This window comes from Equus przewalskii, chromosome 10 (genome assembly GCF_037783145.1).
Source record: "Equus przewalskii isolate Varuska chromosome 10, EquPr2, whole genome shotgun sequence".
Taxonomy (NCBI): Eukaryota; Metazoa; Chordata; class Mammalia; order Perissodactyla; family Equidae; genus Equus; species Equus przewalskii.
Window position 1 is genome coordinate 60,194,383 of NC_091840.1, and position 18,850 is coordinate 60,213,232.

The window sequence follows — 18,850 nt, forward strand, 5'->3', positions numbered from 1 at the left end:
ATTTTGCTGATGTTTCCATTGCTGTGCAGAAGCTTTTTTGTTTGATTTAGTCCCGGTTGTTTATTTTGCTTTTGTTGTCATTGCCTTTGGAGTCAGAGCCAAAAAAAATATTGATAAGACCCATGGTGAAGAGCTTACTGCCTATGTTTTCTTCTAGGAGTTTCGTGGTTCAGGTCTTTGACCCGTTTGGAGCTGATGCCCTTCTCTCATACACATTTGTCTGTTGTTGTTGTGTCAGGTGAGAGGCTGGACTCCATCCGTCTTGGCTGGAAGTAGACGGACAGCAGTAATGTCTTCATATCATGTAATATTCAGCCCATGTTCACTTTTTCCTGATTGTCTCAAAAGTGTCTTTTTACGATTAGTGTGCTTGACTCAGGGTCCCAGTCACGTCTACACATTGCGTTTGGCTGACGTGATTCTTACGTCCCTTTTAATTTAGAGTAGCGTTCCATCCCTTCTTTCCATATCAGTTATTTTTGGAGGAAACCGAGTCATCCGTCCAGTAGAATTTTCTGGGTTTGGGTGCCTATATCTTTGTGATACTTTCTAACGTGTTCCTCTGCTCCTCTATATTTCCTGTAAACTTAGATATAAAGAATACTCCATGGAACGTGCTGCATGTTTGAGGGAAATATATGGAATTGCCAATATTGGGCTATTTGCCTTACAAAATGGCAGTTTTCTACTGTTCAACCTCATACTTCTGGTTGCGTCACATCCCGCAGCCCCACTTTGAGTGACACTGAGATGGAGCAGTGGATTCAGGAGGTTGGCCTGACCCTCCTGTGAAGGTCTCTGCCCTTCTCTGATAGCTTCAGGCGCTGACGCGCGTCGCCTGGGTCACTTATCAAATCAGGTGTTGCAAAATGGTGATATTTTAACTCTGTCATTCCTCCTCACTTATTAGCTGTGATTCGTCTAAAAAGAGCTTTTCCTCATCAATGATTTGGTTACCCTGAAATACAGTCCATTTAGCAACGGCAGGATGAATGCTTAATTTCCCCCCCTTTTAAAATTGATTTTCAAAATAATGTTAGTGTCCTAGCAACCTCCAAAAAGGTCGATCATTTGCGTGTGTGTGTGTGTGTGTGTGTGTGTACGTGCATATATTTGACAATTTCTACCTGCTGTAGTTGCTTTTGTTGCTCCGTGTCCCTTTTTAGCCAGCTTGAAGTTTTCCTCCGTGTTCTGACGTCTCCACTCGCGTCTTTGTTAGCTTCCGTTCTCAGGCTCGACGTCTTGTCCGTTTCCTATTGTGGGCCTGAGCTGGCCCTTGCACAGGAGCTCTGATGCCTGTGAGTGGCAGTGATCCTGAGAGACTGCAGTCTGGATGCTGGGGTGCTTGCTGCAGCTGGAGCGGCCTCTTCGGTGCATTGAGCTAGGAAAAAGGAATTTTTTAGAAAGAAATCCTAAGTTCATACTGATATTTCCATTCTGAAAGTTTTTGCTTAACTTTAAAAATTTTATTTTTGTGTCCCTTTTCTCTTCTGGGAATAATTAACATAATTTATATGTAGTCAAAATAACAATACCTATGTTACTACCTATATTATTACTAACAGTGCGTTTACTGGATGCAGCTTAGAATTTCTTTCTGGTTCTTTTTGTCCTTAGGATGTATTGTTGCATGAGGGAGAATTAATCGAAATACTGTTTAAAATTTCTTGAAAACAATTTTGTATACAGTTAGCTTCCTTTATTTCATTTTTGGAGTTTTAGCGATTGCTTTGTTTTTATAAAATGTTTACGTGGTCCCACGGTCAACATTATAAAACAAGACATTCTTAAATGCCTAGCATCTGTCTTCTCCCGCGGCACCCACGCTCACCTATAGGTACTGGTTTTTGTTAGTTTTGGTTTAGCCTCCCATTGTTTCTTTTTGGAAACGTACGCAAGTGTTTGCAGGGCTCTTCACGCCACAGCAGGGCGCCGTCTCCTTCCCCTAGCGGCATATCCTGGAGCTTACACCGTACACTGGGTAGAGCCCTTCCTCCTGCCATTCTCCTGGGTGGAGCTGGACCGCAGTTTATTCCACCCCTCACCTGCTGACGGACACTGGGGCGGGTGCCTTTGTTAAAGGATGTTATGCGTAGTGCCAGAGCCAGAATGTGGACCCAGAGCCCGTGTTCTTGACCATTTGCTGGGATTCCCTCCCCTCGGCTCTTTCTCCTGCCCTACATCTGGGCCCACCGAGAGCACGGCCTGCCTCCCCTGTCTCCTCTTCCTGCTCCTCGTCAAAGCAGTGTGAAGGGGTAGGAATGCCAAGCACGGGCAGGAGACCCAGATCCATTGCTTCCCTGCCTGCACCATGGCCCCCTCGGCTGTGACGTGAGGTCATGTTGCTGTACTGGCACCTCGCAGACTGTCTGGGGTTGGGCAGGTGGTGCCAGGTTAACAAAAGACTTGGTGTCCTGGCTTCCAAAGTATGATTTGGGGACCCTGTCCCAGGCAATCAAGTCCAGATGTGAATTCACGGCAAGGGGAAGTCTTGGATGTACCTCAAATTGATGTATTCACTTGATGAGCTGGTGGAAGGTGTCGAGTGAGCTGGTGATGACCAAGTGAGGTCGTGGGCAGCGGTGAAGGGCGGTTCAGCTGTGGGAAGCTGCTGGACAGTGCCCTGTGTACTAGTTCTGCATCTTGTAGGGGTCCTGGCCCAGGCTTAGGGCTCCAAGGACAGAGGGCTCTCTGGCCAGATCGAGCCAGGCCTCAGAAAGGAGCCAGTTCCGTGTGCACCTGGAAGGACAGGGAGAAGCTGGGTGTCAGGGAAGGGCAGGTGTGAGCCGCCCGCATGCTTGCTTTCTCCTTCACTTGCTGGTCCAGGGCTCCTTGGGTCAGGCAGCCCGGCCACCTGAGCAGAGACGTGCCCCTCTCTGTCTCTCGCTTTGCCTTTCCTGTGGCAAAGGGCCTGTGGATCCCCCCCTCTACATGGAGCTCCTAAGTTCCCAGTCAGTGGCTCCCTGCCCCTCCTGGCCCTCTGAGCCCTTGCTCTCTCTAAGATGGAACCACCTGGGCAGGCGGCACTGAGTGTCCCTGCAAGGCGGGTGGAAGCAGAGGAGAGAAGGTCGGAGAAGTTGGTTCCCAGCCTGGTTGCCTGGTGGGAGGCCTTGCGTTTGTTAGGTGCGAAGACGGGTGCTCACAGGCCTCCTTTCGTGACGGCCCTGTGCCGTGCAGACAGGTGGGATGCCATCTGAACTGTTAAGCCAGGTCCAGTATTCCCCAGGTGTATGTGAGTGAGTTCAGAGGAGTGGGAATGTTCTGGCTATAGCTGGGGTGATCCAGAGCAGCTCATGGGGGTGGGGGAGTGGGTAGAGTCAGGGAGGAGGGGTGGGGCCCCGCTGCAGGCGGGAGGAGCTGGAGGCACAAGCAGAAAGGCAGACAGACAGCAGGAGCGCCCGTGTGTCTGGGTAGGGGTGGACCGCATCATGAGAAGAGGGGTTCTCACTTTCGGGCCCGTGGCCCTCTTTGAAAAGCTCATGGAAACTCTGGCTTCTCCTCAGCAAGAATTGCCATGCAAAAGCACCTTGCTGTCTGCCTCAGTTCTGGGATATTCACTGAACCCTGTAACATGCCCCGGGTCGCCAGGTTGAGAACCCTAGACTAGATTGTGGAGGGTGTGACTCGGCTGAGGGATTCAGACATCCTGTGGCTGCAGCTGGGCTTTGAGTGGGTTTAGGCGTGGAAGCACGTGGAAAGCAAGAGGAGGGGCCTTTGGTGAGGCCGAGGGCTGGCCCGGGCTGGGAGGGACTGGCAGCTGGGCGGGCCTGGTACCGAGTGTGACCCAGGGTCTCTCTGTCCTCTGCCGGGGACGCTGGCCCACAATGGACTTTCTTCATGTGCGCTGCAGCGGCCTGTCAGGCCAACAGCCAGGCCTGCTTTCTGCCTCTCAGCTCCCACTCACTCGTGCACTCCAGAGTGAGGCGAGCAGCAGCACCGCCATCTGCACATTTGCCACTCTCCAGGCCTGCCCTTTGAGCATCTCGTGTGCTAACGCCTTGATTCTCACAGCAAAGCTATGAGGTAGTGTATGATTAGCCCCATTTTATAGGTCAGGAAACTGAAGCAGAGAGAGGGGGAAATGATCCACCCAAGATCACACAGCCAGTAAGTAGGGGAGCTGGTGTTTGAGCCCAGAACCTAACGCTCTTAACCCACACGCTATCCTGCTGGGCGCCAGGGTAGATGCTCAACAATTAGTTGTTCAGTGAACAGGAAAGAGCCTCTGTCTTTTAAATAAATGGGGTATTTAAAAAATCCACTCTCAGTCGCCCTCACTTCAAGGACATGTAGGAAGTTTGAGAGGCAAAGGGGAGGATGTCTCCAGAAAAGGGCCTCACCAAGTTGGAGAGACGGCTCTCCAAGCCTCTGCATGGGCTCTGCTAGTCTCCTCCCATGGCCCTTGCTTTTGTGCTGTGGACACCCGGACAAAGGGGTGGTGCTGGTGCGTTCAGGGAATGAGGCATCCTTGGCTTTAATTAACATTGCTAAATTGCGTACACTATATCAAAATGAGCACCATTGTTATAACTTTTGAAATAACTTTCTATATATTTTTTTCCTGTTTTCTTTTCAAAACTACTATCTAGCACAATATCTGGCGTATCGTAGATCCCCCAGTAAACGTTGGATGAATGTGTAGATGGATGGGTGAGTGGCTAGATGGACGGATGGTAGGTGAGTGGGTGGATGGATGGATGGTGGGTGATGGGTGGTAGATGGATGGATGGATGGATGATGGATGGATGGGTGGAAGGGTGGGCGGATGGTGGCGGTTAGGTGGATGGATGGGCAGATGGGTGGATGGATGGGGCGTAGGTAGATGGATGGGTGGATGGGTGAATGGATTGGGTAGAAGGATATTTCTCATTACCTTCTAGCGCTGGAGACTTTCTCTGGTCTTTGGGCTGTGGGCACTGAAAAGACCTCTTAGATCTCCATATCTCTGTCACTTGTACCCTCACCCACATGCCTCTCATCTTCTCAGTTGCTGTGACCCACACTCACTGTGTCCCTAGTGTGATGCTCAGACAGTTGCAGGATGCTTGGCACGTCATGGCTTTCCCTGGTTCTAACAGGTGCCACTGGGTTGTCAGCATCTCTGAGTGAGGGTCTGCCGAGGACACACTTACCTGGTGCCTGCCCTGGCTGAGCACATCATGTATAATCCCGCAGCAGCTCTCTGCGGCAGGTATTATTGTTGTTTCAAGCAGAGGAGATCACCCAAGGGAACCTGGTCTCTAAAGACGGCGTCCAGGACCCGAGCCTGGGCTTGTGGAGCCTGTGGCTCTTGGGCCTGCTGAACCTGGCAAGGCCCTTGCTGGCTTACATGCAGGAGCTCTAGGTCGCAAGTCAGCAATGTAACCAGTCACACACTCTGTGCTTGTGCCTGTGCTCCCCGGCCTTAAACCCAGCAAGCCTCAGTTCTGAGTGGCAGGGACATGTCACCATGCGATGCTGGTGGCTCCTGGCTCAAACGCATCACATTGTCTTGGGGACTTGGTGAAGGCAGATTTCTGCCTTCCTGTGGACAGTGACAAGAGTTATCTTGATAGCTAAAGGGACTGGCCCTATCGGGGGCACATGGTGTGCAGGGCTTACATGCTGGAGGCCTGAGGTATGAGGCCACTATGTGGAGCCTGCTGGAGTCTGTGTGAGCAGTCCTGGCACGTGAGCAACCAGGAGTTATTGTCTCATTTTTTTGTATTTTACAGCTGACTCAGTTGAGGCAGCATGGAATTACGTGATTTGCCTCCGGACGCGCGGCTGGCTGGTGACAGTCCAGGCCAGAAGGGCATCGCTGGATTTCCACCCATTCCAGTGTTCCTCTTGCTCCACCAGCCAGTTCCTATCTCTTCTGCCCTGGCACAGAGCCTGTGGGAGAGATTGGAAAAAAAAAAGGGACATGATTACAGAGCCTCAGTTGAGTTTGGGTTTCAGATAAACAACAAATGCAACATTTGGGACAACTTATACTAGAAATTATTTGTTCTTATCCAAAATTCAAATTTACTGGAGGTGGGGCGATGTATTTATCTGGGAACGCCAGGGAGAGGGAGTTTGGGCATGAGGTAGGGAAGGGTTGGGCCAGTTCGTCAATATTTGGGGATTCTGGAAATCCAGAAGACCAGCAAGGCCAGGAGCGGTGACAGCAGAGCGTCCTGTCATTCTGCTTCCTGTGGCACTCACAGCCCAAGGATGGTGACCTGCGTCATCCCACAGCTCGGCCCTTGCAGCCAGCCCCCGGTGCTCATGCTCTGTTGCCTGCTTCCGGTCCCTTAATCAGATGAAGTGTGCAGCTGGGAGCGCAAGGAGGGGAAGGTGCAACTGCCAGGCGGGGAGGGAAATTAAGCTTGGATGCTGCGAGGCCCCTGGCTCCTCATTTATTGACTGCCATGAAATAACAGCCCGATCTAATGGAGGCCGACCTGAGGCAGACAGGAGTCATTCATGGGAGTCACTGTTTCCTGTTTCCCTTTCCTGCGTGGCCAGTCCTGGGCTCCGCTGCCCTTTGTGATTAGATGGCTCTGAATGTGCATTTAGCACCCCACTGTTTCCCAGGTGAATGGACAGGTGGGAGGAGGCCAGGGGAGGCCAAGTGATGCCTAAGGGGCCCTTGGAAGAAAGATGTTTCATTGTCCCCAGAACAGTAGAGGCCTGGTGGAGGGCCCAGCCTGGGAGTCCAGATGCCTGAGTGCTCACCTGGGCTCTTCTGAGCCTTGGTTTGCTCCGTTGCAGAACAGGCTGCCTCCTGGCCACTCAGGAGTGTGCTGTGATATAGAAGTAGTGGGAGGAGTCTGGGCTCCGGGCTCGGGTCCGTTCACAGCCGGGTGTCCTTCGACATGTCTGCTGTGCCTCATGAAAGCAGAAGGAAGAAGCCTCCCTTCAGGGGACAGACTCGGGACTCTGCGTGTGGAAGAGTCTGCCAGGGCACGGGCGTTGGCAGCTGTTTCCATCTGTCCTCAGAGCTCAGATTCAACCAGAACTGCATGTTTAAAAGCCAGCTCTATTGAGGTGTCATGTATGTAGAATAGAATGCACACATTTTCAGTGTACAGCTTGATGAGCTTGACCATTGTGTCTGTCCTGATCGAGATGTAGAACGTCTCCTTCCCCAAAACGTCCCCTCACGCCCCTGCCTCGTCAGTCTCCCCTCCCTGCCGCAGCCCCCAGCCCCAGCAACCACTGTTCTCACTTCTGTCGGGACAGGTGGCTTCTGCCCGTTCCAGGGCTTCACGCACGTGGAATTAAGCAGAAAGCACTCCTCTGGTCTGGCTCCTCTGGCTCGCATAAAGTCGGTGACAGCTGTCCTTTGCGCCACTGAGTAACATTCCATCGTGCAGATGGGACCCACATTGTCCACACATTCCATGCGGCAGGTGGCGGGTTTCTGAGAGGCAGGGCTGTCATCAGGGGCACAGAACGCTGCCTGTGCCCACTCCCACCTCATCTTGCTGCTAGGGAAACAGCTCCAGAGAGCAAAACTGGTTTCCCCAAGTGTGGAGGACGACCCGGACAGGTCTGGGTCTGGCACCCAGGGCTCGTGACTCCCTGCCTAGTGCTCCCCTGACGCTGGGCCTGCCAGGAGGGTCAAGTCTAAGGACATGAAAGCTTATGTAATTTCTAACAGACTTCGATGTCATTTTTTTTTTTTTAAAGATCGGCACCTGAGCTAACAACCGTTGCCAATCTTCTTTTTTTTTTCCTGCTTTATCTCCCCCCAGCCCCCCCGTACACAGTTGTATATCTTAGTTGCAGGTCCTTCTAGTTGTGGGATGTGGGACGCCACCTCAACGTGGCCGGATGAGTGGTGCCATGTCCACGCCCAGGATCTGAACCCTGGGCTGCCGCAGCGGAGCGCGCGAACTTAACCACTTGGCCGCGGAGCCGGCCCCTCGATGCCATTTTGAAAGCATTATCCCGTCCACTGAGAGGGAAAAAATCAATGGACTTTAAAGCTATATCTTAAAGTCACGTAAGTCACACTGCTTAATGACGTTTCAGTCAACCACAAACTGGCTATATGGTGGCGGTCCCATAAGATTAGAATGGAGGTGAGAAGTTCCTATCCATAGTGACGTCATAGCTGTTGTGACCTCGTAGCACAATGCATTCCTGATTCATTAGTGGTGATGCTGGTGTAAACCAACCTACTGCATGGCCAGTCGTGTGAAAGTGTGGCACGCACAGTTACATGCAGTACGTAACACTTGATAGCGATAACGAACAACTGTGTTACTGGTTTATGTATTTACTACACTATACTCTTATCATTATTTGAGAGTGTACTCTTTCTACTTATTAAAAAAAGTTTACTGTAAAAGAGTCTGCCGGGTTATGCCGGCGGCAGCCTGATACATCCCGTGTTTACCGTGTCTCTTGTTTGCATCATTTCCTCCTGTGCTTGATTTAATCTCATGTTGTTTTGTTCATCATGGCCCCTGAAATCCACTGCTAATGTCACCACTGAGAGGCCATGTCAAGTGATTGACCTGGAAATGAAATTAAAAGTGATTAAGAACTACCAAGGTGGAAAATCTGAGATGGTTATTGATGGGAGTTGTTGAAGAATCTACTTCATTGAAGGCAACGAGACAGACAGAACTTTGAGAAGCCTACGTCAGACACAAAGGAACTTCTCATGACTGGATTAAGACTAGGCACAGAAACATGTCCCTCTCAGCTCCATGATGACCACAGCCACAGCAAAAAGCTTGCTTGTGGTGTTGAAAGAAAAGCCAGGACCCAACTGTGATGTTGAATTCACTGTTAGGCTTGGATGGTTTAAATGATTCAAGAATAGCTATTCCGGGGCCGGCCCCGTGGCCGAGCGGTTAAGTTCGCACGCTCCGCTTTGGCGGCCCAGGGTTTCACTGGTTCGGATCCTGGGTGCGGACACGGCACCGCTCGTCAGGCCATGCTGAGGTGGCGTCCCACATGGTGCAATTAGGAGGACCCACAACTAAAATATACAACTGTGTCCTGGGGGGATTTGGGGAGAAAAAAAAAAGAATCGTTATTCCTTACATGATGCGAAAGTGAGTGGTGGGTCTGTGAGTGCTGATATGAAGGCAGCTGGAGAATTTTTGGAAACTCTAGGTAAGCTGATTGTGGAGAAAAACTACTTGCTAGAGCAAATATTCAATATGGATGACAGCTCCATATTCTGGAAGCAGATGTGTGAAAGGACTTTCATCCATAAGGAGGCCCTGTCAATGCCAGGTTTCAAGGCTTTTGAAGACAGGATTACAGTCTTGCTTGGGGGCAGTGTTGCAGGCTACACATTGAAATCCTTTGTGATCTGGCAGAGGGAGCACCCGAGGGCCTTCTAACATCAATAAGCACACACTGCCAGTGTACCACAGGAGCAATGAGAAGTCACGGTTGACTCTGCTCCTCTTCCGAGATGCCCTCCTGAATTGCTGTGCCAGTCACATGGAGAAGTACTGATTGGAGAATGACAGATCTTTCAAGATTTGGCTTATTGTTGATAATGCTCCCGGATATCCTCCTTTTACTGATGTTCTTCATCTCAGCATCAAAGCAGTGTTTCTCCCTCCAAGTACCACTTCTCTGATCCAACCAATGGATAGCAGCTTTTAAGGCCTGTTACCTGAGGAAGACCTTTGCCCAGGATGTTGCTGCAACTGAGAAGACACTGATGCAATTCTGGAAGGATTGCAACATCTCTGACTGACCAAAACCTTGCCTGGACTTGGGGTCATGTCATCAAGGAGCGTATGAATGGCATTTGGAAGAAGACACTTAAGAGGTTCGTCCATGACTTCCAAGGATTTGCCAAGGATGAGGAGGTTGCAGAAATCAACAAGGCTGTGGTGGAGACGGAAACATCCTTGACTAGGGTGTGGCTGCGGACGACACTGAGGGGCTCCTGGAGGAATTGACTGATGAGGGCTTGGAACTGGAATGGGAATGCGTAGCAAAGAAGAGGCAGGAGAAGAGGAACCCCCGAGAAAATTCACAGCGAAGGGTTCAGCAGAAGCTTCTACAGGCCTCAACAAGCTCCTTAAAAGCTTTGAAAACACGGACCCCAACACTGATGGGTTTTCATTCATAGAGAGGAATGTTCCTGGTGCATTATCTGCTCACAAGTGAATCTGTGATGAACAAAAGAAACTAAGCAAGCAAACCACCATGGACATGTTCCTGGCAAGAGGGACACCTCCTCAAGGAGAGCCTCAGGGAGGTCCTTCAGGAGGCGTTCCAGGAGGAGGCATTGTTATCATGGGAGATGACAGCTCCATGCGTGTTATTGCCCTGAAGGCCTTCTGGTGGAATAAGATGTGGAGGTGAAGGACAGTGGTGTTGATGATCCTGACCCTGTGTAGGCCTAGGCTAATGTGTGTCTTAGTTTTTCACAAAAAAAGGTTTAAAGATTAAAAAAAAATTTTAAATAGAAAAAAATGTGTATAGAATAAGGATACAAAGAAAGAAAAAGCACAATGCTCTCCATTTCTTTTTTTTTTTTAAGATTGGCCCTGAGCTAACATCTCTTGCCAATCTTCCTCTGTTTTTTCTCCCCAAAGCCCCAGTACATGGTTGTGTATCCTAGTTGTAGGTCATCCTGGTTCTTCTATGTGGGGTGCTGCCACAGCATGGCTTGATGAGCCGTGCCTCCGTCTGCGCCCAGGATCCAAACCAGTGAGCCCTGGGCCACCAAAGCGGAGCACGCAAACTTAATGACTCCCCCACTGGCCTGGCCCCTCCATTTCCTAATAATGACAATTCAGCACCAGTCAGACGATATTTGGGCAACAACTACTAATATTTTTATAATTAGTTTTTAACTATATATCTGAAACATTTTATTAACGTACTATATCTTTATTAATATACTGTCTCTAAGGTATACAGTGCGTTTTGTGTTTTAAGCTGTTATTATGCAAGAGTCAAAAAGTTTTAAAAATTGTTTGTAAAGTAAAAATGTTCCAGTAAGCTAAGGCTAGTCTATTATTGAAGAAAAATATATTCAGTGTAGCGTAAGTGCACAGTGTTTATAGAGCCTGCAGCAGTGAGCAGTGACGTCCTAGGCGTTCACATCACTCACTGCTCTCTCACTGACTCACCCAGAGCAACTTCCAGTCCGGCGAGCTCCATTCACGGTAAATGCCCTGTACAGGGGTGCCATTTTTCATCTTTTTTTACTGTATCTTTTCTATGTTTAGATATGTTTAGCTACATCAGTACTTACCCTTGTGTTAGAATTGCCAGCAGTGTTCAGTGTGGTAACATGCTGCATAGGTTGCAGCTGGGGAGCAATAGTCTGTACCGTGGAGCCCAGGTGTGTGGTAGGCTACGGCACCTAGGTTTGTGTAAGTGCGCTCCATGATATTCGCACAACGACGGGATCGCCTAACGATGCATTTCTCCTAATGCATCCCCTTCATTAAGAGAGACATGACTGTACCAGGTAGCTCGTTTGAAAAACAACTGGGCTAATGAGGAGGGTGGAGAGAGGGGCCACCTGTGGCTAGAAGGAGCCCTGGGTTAGGAGCCCGAGGGTTGTTCTGCTGACCCTCTTTCTGGCGGTGTGACCCCACCAGTCGGTTCTGAGGGGCCCTTGCTTCCTCATATGTAAATGGAGCTCACTCGCGTCGCCCTCCGTGTTGAGGGTTAAGTGAGCTCCAGTAAAAGCACTTTAGAAACGGTGAGATGCTGCATCGAGTCACTGTGATTGTCATTGTCAGTGTCTTGGAGACCCTCGGGGTTCTGGACAGTTGCTGACACCTGATCCCGCCCCTGGAGCCTCCTCTGCCCTGCCATCCTGTCGGCCCTTGCCGCCTGAGTCTGTTGAGGTTTCCTTTGCTGTGAGGAAGCTTTCAAGTTTGATGTGGTTTCACTTGTTAATTTTTGCTTTTTTTCCCTTTACTTTTGGTGTAAAATCCAAAAAATCATCGTGAACACCCGTGTCGAGGAGTTTGCTGCCTATGTTTTCTTCTAGGAGTTTTATGGTTTCAGGTCTTCTGTTCAAATCTTTGAACCATCTTGAGTTGAGTTTTGTGTATGACGTAAGAAGGGGTCCAGTTTCCTTCTTCTGCATGTGGCTGTCCCATTTTCCCAGCACCATTTATTGGGTAGCCTGTCCTTTCCCCATCGCATATTCTTGGCTCCTTTATTGTGAATTAATTGACCTATAGGTGTGGGTTTCTTTCTGGGCTCTATTCTGTAGTTTTCAGTGTCCAGGTCTTTCATCTCCTGGGTTAAATTTATTCCTAGGTATTTTGTTCTTTTTGATGCAGTCGTAAATGGGGTTGTTTTCTTAATTTCTGATAGTTTGTTATTAGTGTATAGAAACACAACAGATTTTTGTATGTCGATTTTTTATCCTGCAACTTTACTGAATTTGCTTATTAGTTGTAACAGTGTTTTGGTGGGGTCTTTAGGGTTTTCTCTATACAATATCATGTCATCTGCAAAGAGTGACAGTTTTACTTCTTCCTTTGCAATTTGGATGCCTTTTATTTCTTTTTCTTGCCTAATTGCTGTGGCTAGAACTTCAGATACTATGTTGAATAAAAGTGGTGCGCATGTCTATTCTTGTCTTGTTCTTGATCTGAGAGGGAAAGCTTTCAGCTTTTCACCGTTGAGTATGATGTTGGTTGTAGGTTTGTCATATATGGCCTTTATAATGTATATTCTCTCTGTACCCTCTTTGTTGAGAGCTTTTATCATAAATGATGCTGAATTTTGTCAAATGCTTTTTTCTGCATCTATTAAGATGATCATGTGATTTTTATTCTTCATTTTATTAAGGTGGTGTATCACATTGATTGATTTGCAGATGTTGAACCATCCCTGCGTCCCTGGAATAAATCCTAGTTGATCATGGTGTATTGTTTTGTTTTTTTAATTAAGTTTTTAGTTGACGTATAATTGACATTATGTTAGCTTTAGGTGTACAGTATAATGGTTTGATATTTTGTATGTATTGCAAAATGATGCCCGTAATAAGTCTAGTTACCATCCATCACCACACACAGTTACAGAATTTTTTTCTTGTGATGAGAACTCTTAAGATTTACTCCCTGAGCAACTTCCAGGTATGCAGTGCAGAGCTGTTAACTAGAGTCAGCATGCTCTACATGACACCCCAGGGCTTGTTTGTCATGACTGGAAGTTTGTAAATTTTGATTCCCTTCACTCATTTTGCCCACCCCCACACTCTGCCTCTGGCAAACAATTTGTTCTCAATATCTATGAGCTTATTATTATTATTTTTTAAGATTCCACATATAAGTGAGATCATATGGTGCTTTTATTCCTCTGTCTGACTTATTTCACTTAGCTTAATGTCCTCAAGTTCCATTCTGTTGTCACAAATGGCAAGATTTCATTCTTTTATTTATTTATTGAGGAAGATTGGCCCTAGCTAACATCTACAGCCAATCCTTCTCTTTTTGCTGAGGAAGATTGGCCCTGAGCTAACATCTGTGCCCATCTTCCTCTGTTTTATATGTGGGATGCCACCACAGCATGGCTTGATAAGATGTGTGTAGGTCCACACCAGGGATCCCAACTGGCGAACCCATGGCTGCTGAAGTGGAACGTGTGAACTTAACTGCTGCACTACCAGGCTGGCCCCCAGATTTCGTTCTTTTTTTATGGCTGAATAATATTCCATTTTGTGTGTGTGTGTGTGTGTGTGTGTGTCTGTGTGTATACACCACATTTTCTTTATTTGTATTTTTTATTGTTTTTGAATTGTTGACTTTGAATTTATTTGAATTGTTGAATTCAGTTTGCTGAGGATTGAGGATTTTATTTATTTATTTATTTATTTATTTATTTATTTTTATTGAGTTATTGATAGGTTACAATCTTGTGAAATTTCAATTGTACATTAATGTTTGTCAGTCATGTTGTAGGTGCACCACTTCACCCTTTGTGCCCACCCCCACCCCACCTTTCCCCTGGTAACCACTAATCTGTTCTTGGTCCATAGTTTTAAATTCCTCATACGAGTGGAGTCATACACAGATTATCTTTCTCTCGCTGGCTTATTTCACTTAACATAATCCTCTCAAGGTCCATCCACGTTATTGCAAATGGAATGATTTTGTTCTGTTTTGCAGCTGAGTAGTATTCCATTGTATACATGTACCACATCTTCTTTATCCATTCGTCTGTTGATGGGCACTTAGGTTGCTTCCACGTCTTGGCTATTGTAAGCAGTGCTGCAATAAACATTGGGGTGTACAGGACTTTTGGGATTGCTGACTTCAGGCTCTTTGGATAAATACCCAGTAGTGGGATGGCTGGATCGTATGGTAGTTCTATTTTTAGTTTTTTGAGGAATCTCCATACTGTTTTCCATAGTGGCTGCACCAGTTTGCATTCCCACCAGCAGTGTATGAGGGTTCCTTTTTCTCCGCAACCTCTCCAACATTTGTTGCTATTAGTTTTAGATATTTTTGTCATTCTAACGGGTGTAAGGTGATATCTTAGTGTAGTTTTGATTTGCATTTCCCTGATGATCAGCGATAATGAGCATCTTTTCATGTGCCTGTTGGCCATCAGTATATCTTCTTTGGAGAAATGTCTGTTCATGTCTCCAGCCCATTTTTTGATTGGGTTGTTTGATGTTTTGTGGTTGAGTTGCGAGAGTTCTTTATATATTAAGGATATTAAGCCTTTGTCAGATATATGACTTGCAAATATTTTTTCCCAGATAGTGGGTTGTTTTTTTGTTTCAAGAGGATTGAGGATTTTTGCATATGTTCACTAGGGGTATTGGCCTGTAATTTTCTTGCCTTGTGATGTCCCTGTCTGGTTTTGGTATCAGGGTAATTCTGGCCTTGTAAAATGAGTTTGGAAGTGTTCCCCCCTCTTCTGGAAGAGTTTGAGAAGGATTGGTATTAATTCTTCTTTAAAGGTTTGGTGGGCTTTACCAATGAAGTCATATCATCCTGGACTTTTGTTTGTTGGGAGGTTTTTGATTACTGATTCCGTCTCCCTGAGGGGAACCAGTCTGTTCAGATTCTCTATTTCTTTATGATTCAGTCTTGGTAGGTAGTATGGTTCTAGGAATTTATTCATTTCTTCTAGCTTATCCTATTTGTTGGTGTATAATTATTCATAGGGGTCTCTTATGATCCTTTGTATTTCTGTGGTATCAGTTGTAACGTCTCCTCTTTCATTTATTTGCGTTCTCTCTTTTTCTTGGTGGGTCTAGCTAAAAAGTTTGTCAGTTTGGTTTATCTTTTCAAAAACCACCAGCTGTTTGTTTCATTGATCTTTTCTATTATCTTTTTAGTCTCTATTTCATTTATTCCTGCTCTGATCTTTTTTATTTCCTTCCACCTACTAACTTTAGGCTTTGTTTGTTCCTCTTTTTCTAGTTCCTTGAGGTATAAAGTTAGGTTGTTGGAGACTTTTCTTCTTTCTTGAGGTAGGCATTTATTACTGTGAACTTCCTTCTTAGAACTGCTTTTGCTGCATCCTATAGGTTTTAGGATGTTGTATTTCCATTTTCATTTGTCTCCAGGTAGTTTTTGATTTCTCTTCTGATTTCTTCTTTGCCCCATTGGTTGTTAGTACCTGCCAGTCTTTTCTCATGGGCAGGCACTCTGAAAGGGCTTCTCTTTCCCCCTTGGTGTGGCTGCTTGGAGCATGCCTGTGTCTTGCAGGAGACCTCCAGAAGGAACCCTTCATAGGCCACACGACCTGTCCTGCAGTCCAGCTACCCGAGATTCCCTCCTGATGTTGTGCAAATCTGCCCAGCTGGCTTGTGTACTACAGGCACACAGTCAGAAACTCAAATCTATGTGTTATCCTGGTAGATTCTGAGCCACCCTGAGGGCAGGCCTGGTGGTTTGTTCATTTTGGGGGCCTCAGCCACACCTGGTGCAGTGCCGAGCACACACCAGTAGGCCCCAGAGGAAGGTTGGCTGAGTTGGGTTGAATCCTACAGGGCAAAACAAAGTGGCCCATCAAAATAAGGAACTTTAATGCATCAAAGGACCTTATAAGGAAAGAGAAAGACTACCTACAGAATTGGAGAAAATATTTGTAAATCATATACCTGATAAAGATCTAGTATCCAGAATATATAAACAGCTCGTGAACAAAGACAATCAAGCCAATACAAGAAACAGGCAAAGGACTTGAACAGACTGCTCTCCAAAGAAGACATAGACATCGCCAATAGGTGCATGAAAAGACACCCAACATCGTCAATAGTTAGTAGGGAAATGCAAATCAAAGCCACAATGACTTCCCACTTCACGCCCACCAGAATGGCTACAATTTTTAAAAATGAAAAATAGCAAGTGTTGGGGCTGGCCCTGTGGCCAAGCGGTTAAGTTCGCGAGCTCCACTGCAGGCGGCCCAGTATTTCGTTGGTTCGAATCCTGGGCGCGGACATGGCACTGCTCATCAAGCCACGCTGCGGCAGCGTCCCACATGCCACAACTAGAAGGACCCACAATGAAGAATATACAACTATGTACCGGAGGGCTTTGGGGAGAAAAAGGAAAAAAATAAAATCTTTAAAAAATATGTATTAAAAAAAAAAAAAGGAAAAAAGAAAATCTTTGAAAAAAAAACAAAGAAAAGCAAAATAGCAAGTGTTGGCAAAGCCCTGCTGATGGGGATGTAAATTGGCAGCCTCTGTGAGAAGCAGTCTGGCGCTTCCTCAATGAGTTAAAAATAGACTCACCCTATGACCCAGCAGTGCCACTGCTGGATGTGCACCCAAGAGAAATGGAAACACATGTCCGCACGAAAACTTGTGCCCAGATGTTCACAGCAGCATTACTAACAGTAGCCAAAAGGGGGAAACAACCCAAGTGTCCATCAACTGATGAATGGATCAACAAAATGTAGTCCTTTCATGCAACGGAGTATTAGTCAGTCGTGAAAATGAATGGAGCAATGATACCTGCTGAAACTTAGATGAACCTCAAACATTATGTTAAGGGAAAGAAGCCAGACACAAAGGGTCACACATTGTATGATTCTGTTTGTATGAAACTTACAGAAGAGGCAAATCCATAGAGACAGAAGGTAGATTAGTGGTGCCAGGGGCTGGGAGGAGTGGAGAGTGACAGCTACTGGGCACGGGGTTTGTATGTAGGGTAATAGAAATATTCTGGAATTAGACTATGGTGATGGTTGCACAACTAAAAACCACTTTGAATTATATCTCAAAAATTTTTTTAAAAAACACGAAGTGGCGGGGCTGGCCCCGTGGCCGAGTGGTTAAGTTCGTGCGCTCCGCTGCAGGCGGCCCAGTGTTTCATCAGTTCGAATCCTGGGCGCGGACATGGCACTGCTCGTCAGACCACGCTGAGGCAGCGTCCCACATGCCACAACTAGAGGAACCCACAACGAAGAATACACAACTATGTACCGGGGGGCTTTGGGGAGAAAAAGGAAAAAATAAAATCTTTAAAAAAAAAAAAACACGAAGTGGCCATAAGAAGTGTGAAGTCTGTGGCCTTGGGCCCCACGGTGCCATCTGCAGGCTGCTAGGTGGTGCATTCACCCCGGAAGCACTCACGCCATTCTCTTTCTGAGTGAGGTCTGAGCTTCCCACGGGGTCAGCAGAGGCCGCCTGCCTGGAGCCGGACAAAGGGCTTGTTTACCTTCCGAGAGGGTGGGCAGTGGTGCCAACGGTGGAGACCTGATTGAGGGGAAGGCCCAGGAGCCACCTCCCTCACCTCTCCTTCCCGGAAACTTCAGCCTATACCCGCTTCGCCCCCCGGCCTGTTACTTCCCAGGAAATCTGAGGCCAAGCCTGGGAGCTACCTCCAGGGAGAGAGTCAGAGAGTCGGTGGCCTTGGGCCAAGTCGCTGGTGGACCTGGAGCTGCTAATCACTGTCCCTGCTGATTAATTGCCAGGAAAGGCAGGTGCATCTGGGAAGCCAAGCCGGGCAGCAGGCGGAATCACGGCTGAGGCCATAATGGAGATAGATGGCCCCCGGGGTCCAGTCCTCTTCCAGTGCGCAGAGCTGCAGAGCGCCAGCCAGGGCCTTCGAGATGCTCCGTGTGTGTGCATATATTCCTGTTCAGGGCTCTGATGGACCACTCACTCACACAGAGAGATCACAGCCACCTTGACTTCCCGCCACCTCCTTTGCAGCCTCCCTGTGTATTTGCCTTTTTCACCCACTGCCTCCCTCCCCGCTCCCACCCTGTTCATTCACCGGTGCACATGGTGCAGCGGGAGCCCAGCGTGGCAGCGACGTGGGTGCGGGGAAGGGGGGCGGTGGGGACAGCAGGGGCCGGAAGGGCATTTTTTAGAGCTGTTTGTTCGCCTCGCTCCACTGGCAGCTATTGAAGGTTGATTATAGATATGATTAGTTTGAAAAAATAAAATAAGGATTCTGTGTCTGAAATGTAAAAGCTTGAAAGTCTGTGCCTCAGGGAGTGGGGGAGGCGGGGGTGAGGGTACGAGGTGCCCCTGCCGGCCTTGCCTGGCCACCTGAGCGGGGGTGCCGGCCCCTGTGGGCGCCGCCGCCGCAGGCCTCCTTGGCAGCTGCCCCATGTGTTGGCGGCGGCGCCCTCTCCTCCGCTGTCTCTTCTTGTCTGCTGTGGGCGTGCTGGAATTTTGCCTCCCGGGCCCCAGGCTCAGAGGGAGGCTGAAGTCTGGTCCGAGCCCCGTGCCGGCGCAGGGGTGTTTCCGGGGCTGCCAGGCCCCTTCTGCTTCCTGCCGTGTTTGAGGGGTGTTGGGTCCAAGAGCTGCTTCCAGGAGGACCTCGTGGTTCACCCAAACAGGACTAAGGGAGTGTGGAGATGCTCGCGGAGCTGGCCTGAGAGCCACACAGCAGCTGCTCCCGTGTAATTCTCCTGCCTTGCAACCAGGGGCTTCAGAGCCTTGGAGCACAGA

The 18,850-nt window shown here is 48.0% G+C and overlaps 1 protein-coding gene across 11 annotated transcripts in view; it reads left to right on the top strand.

Moving 5' to 3' along the window:
• PEMT (phosphatidylethanolamine N-methyltransferase) overlaps nucleotides 1–18,850 on the top strand; it is a 90,164-nt gene that overhangs the window by 54,558 nt on the left and 16,756 nt on the right. The window lies entirely within an intron of this gene.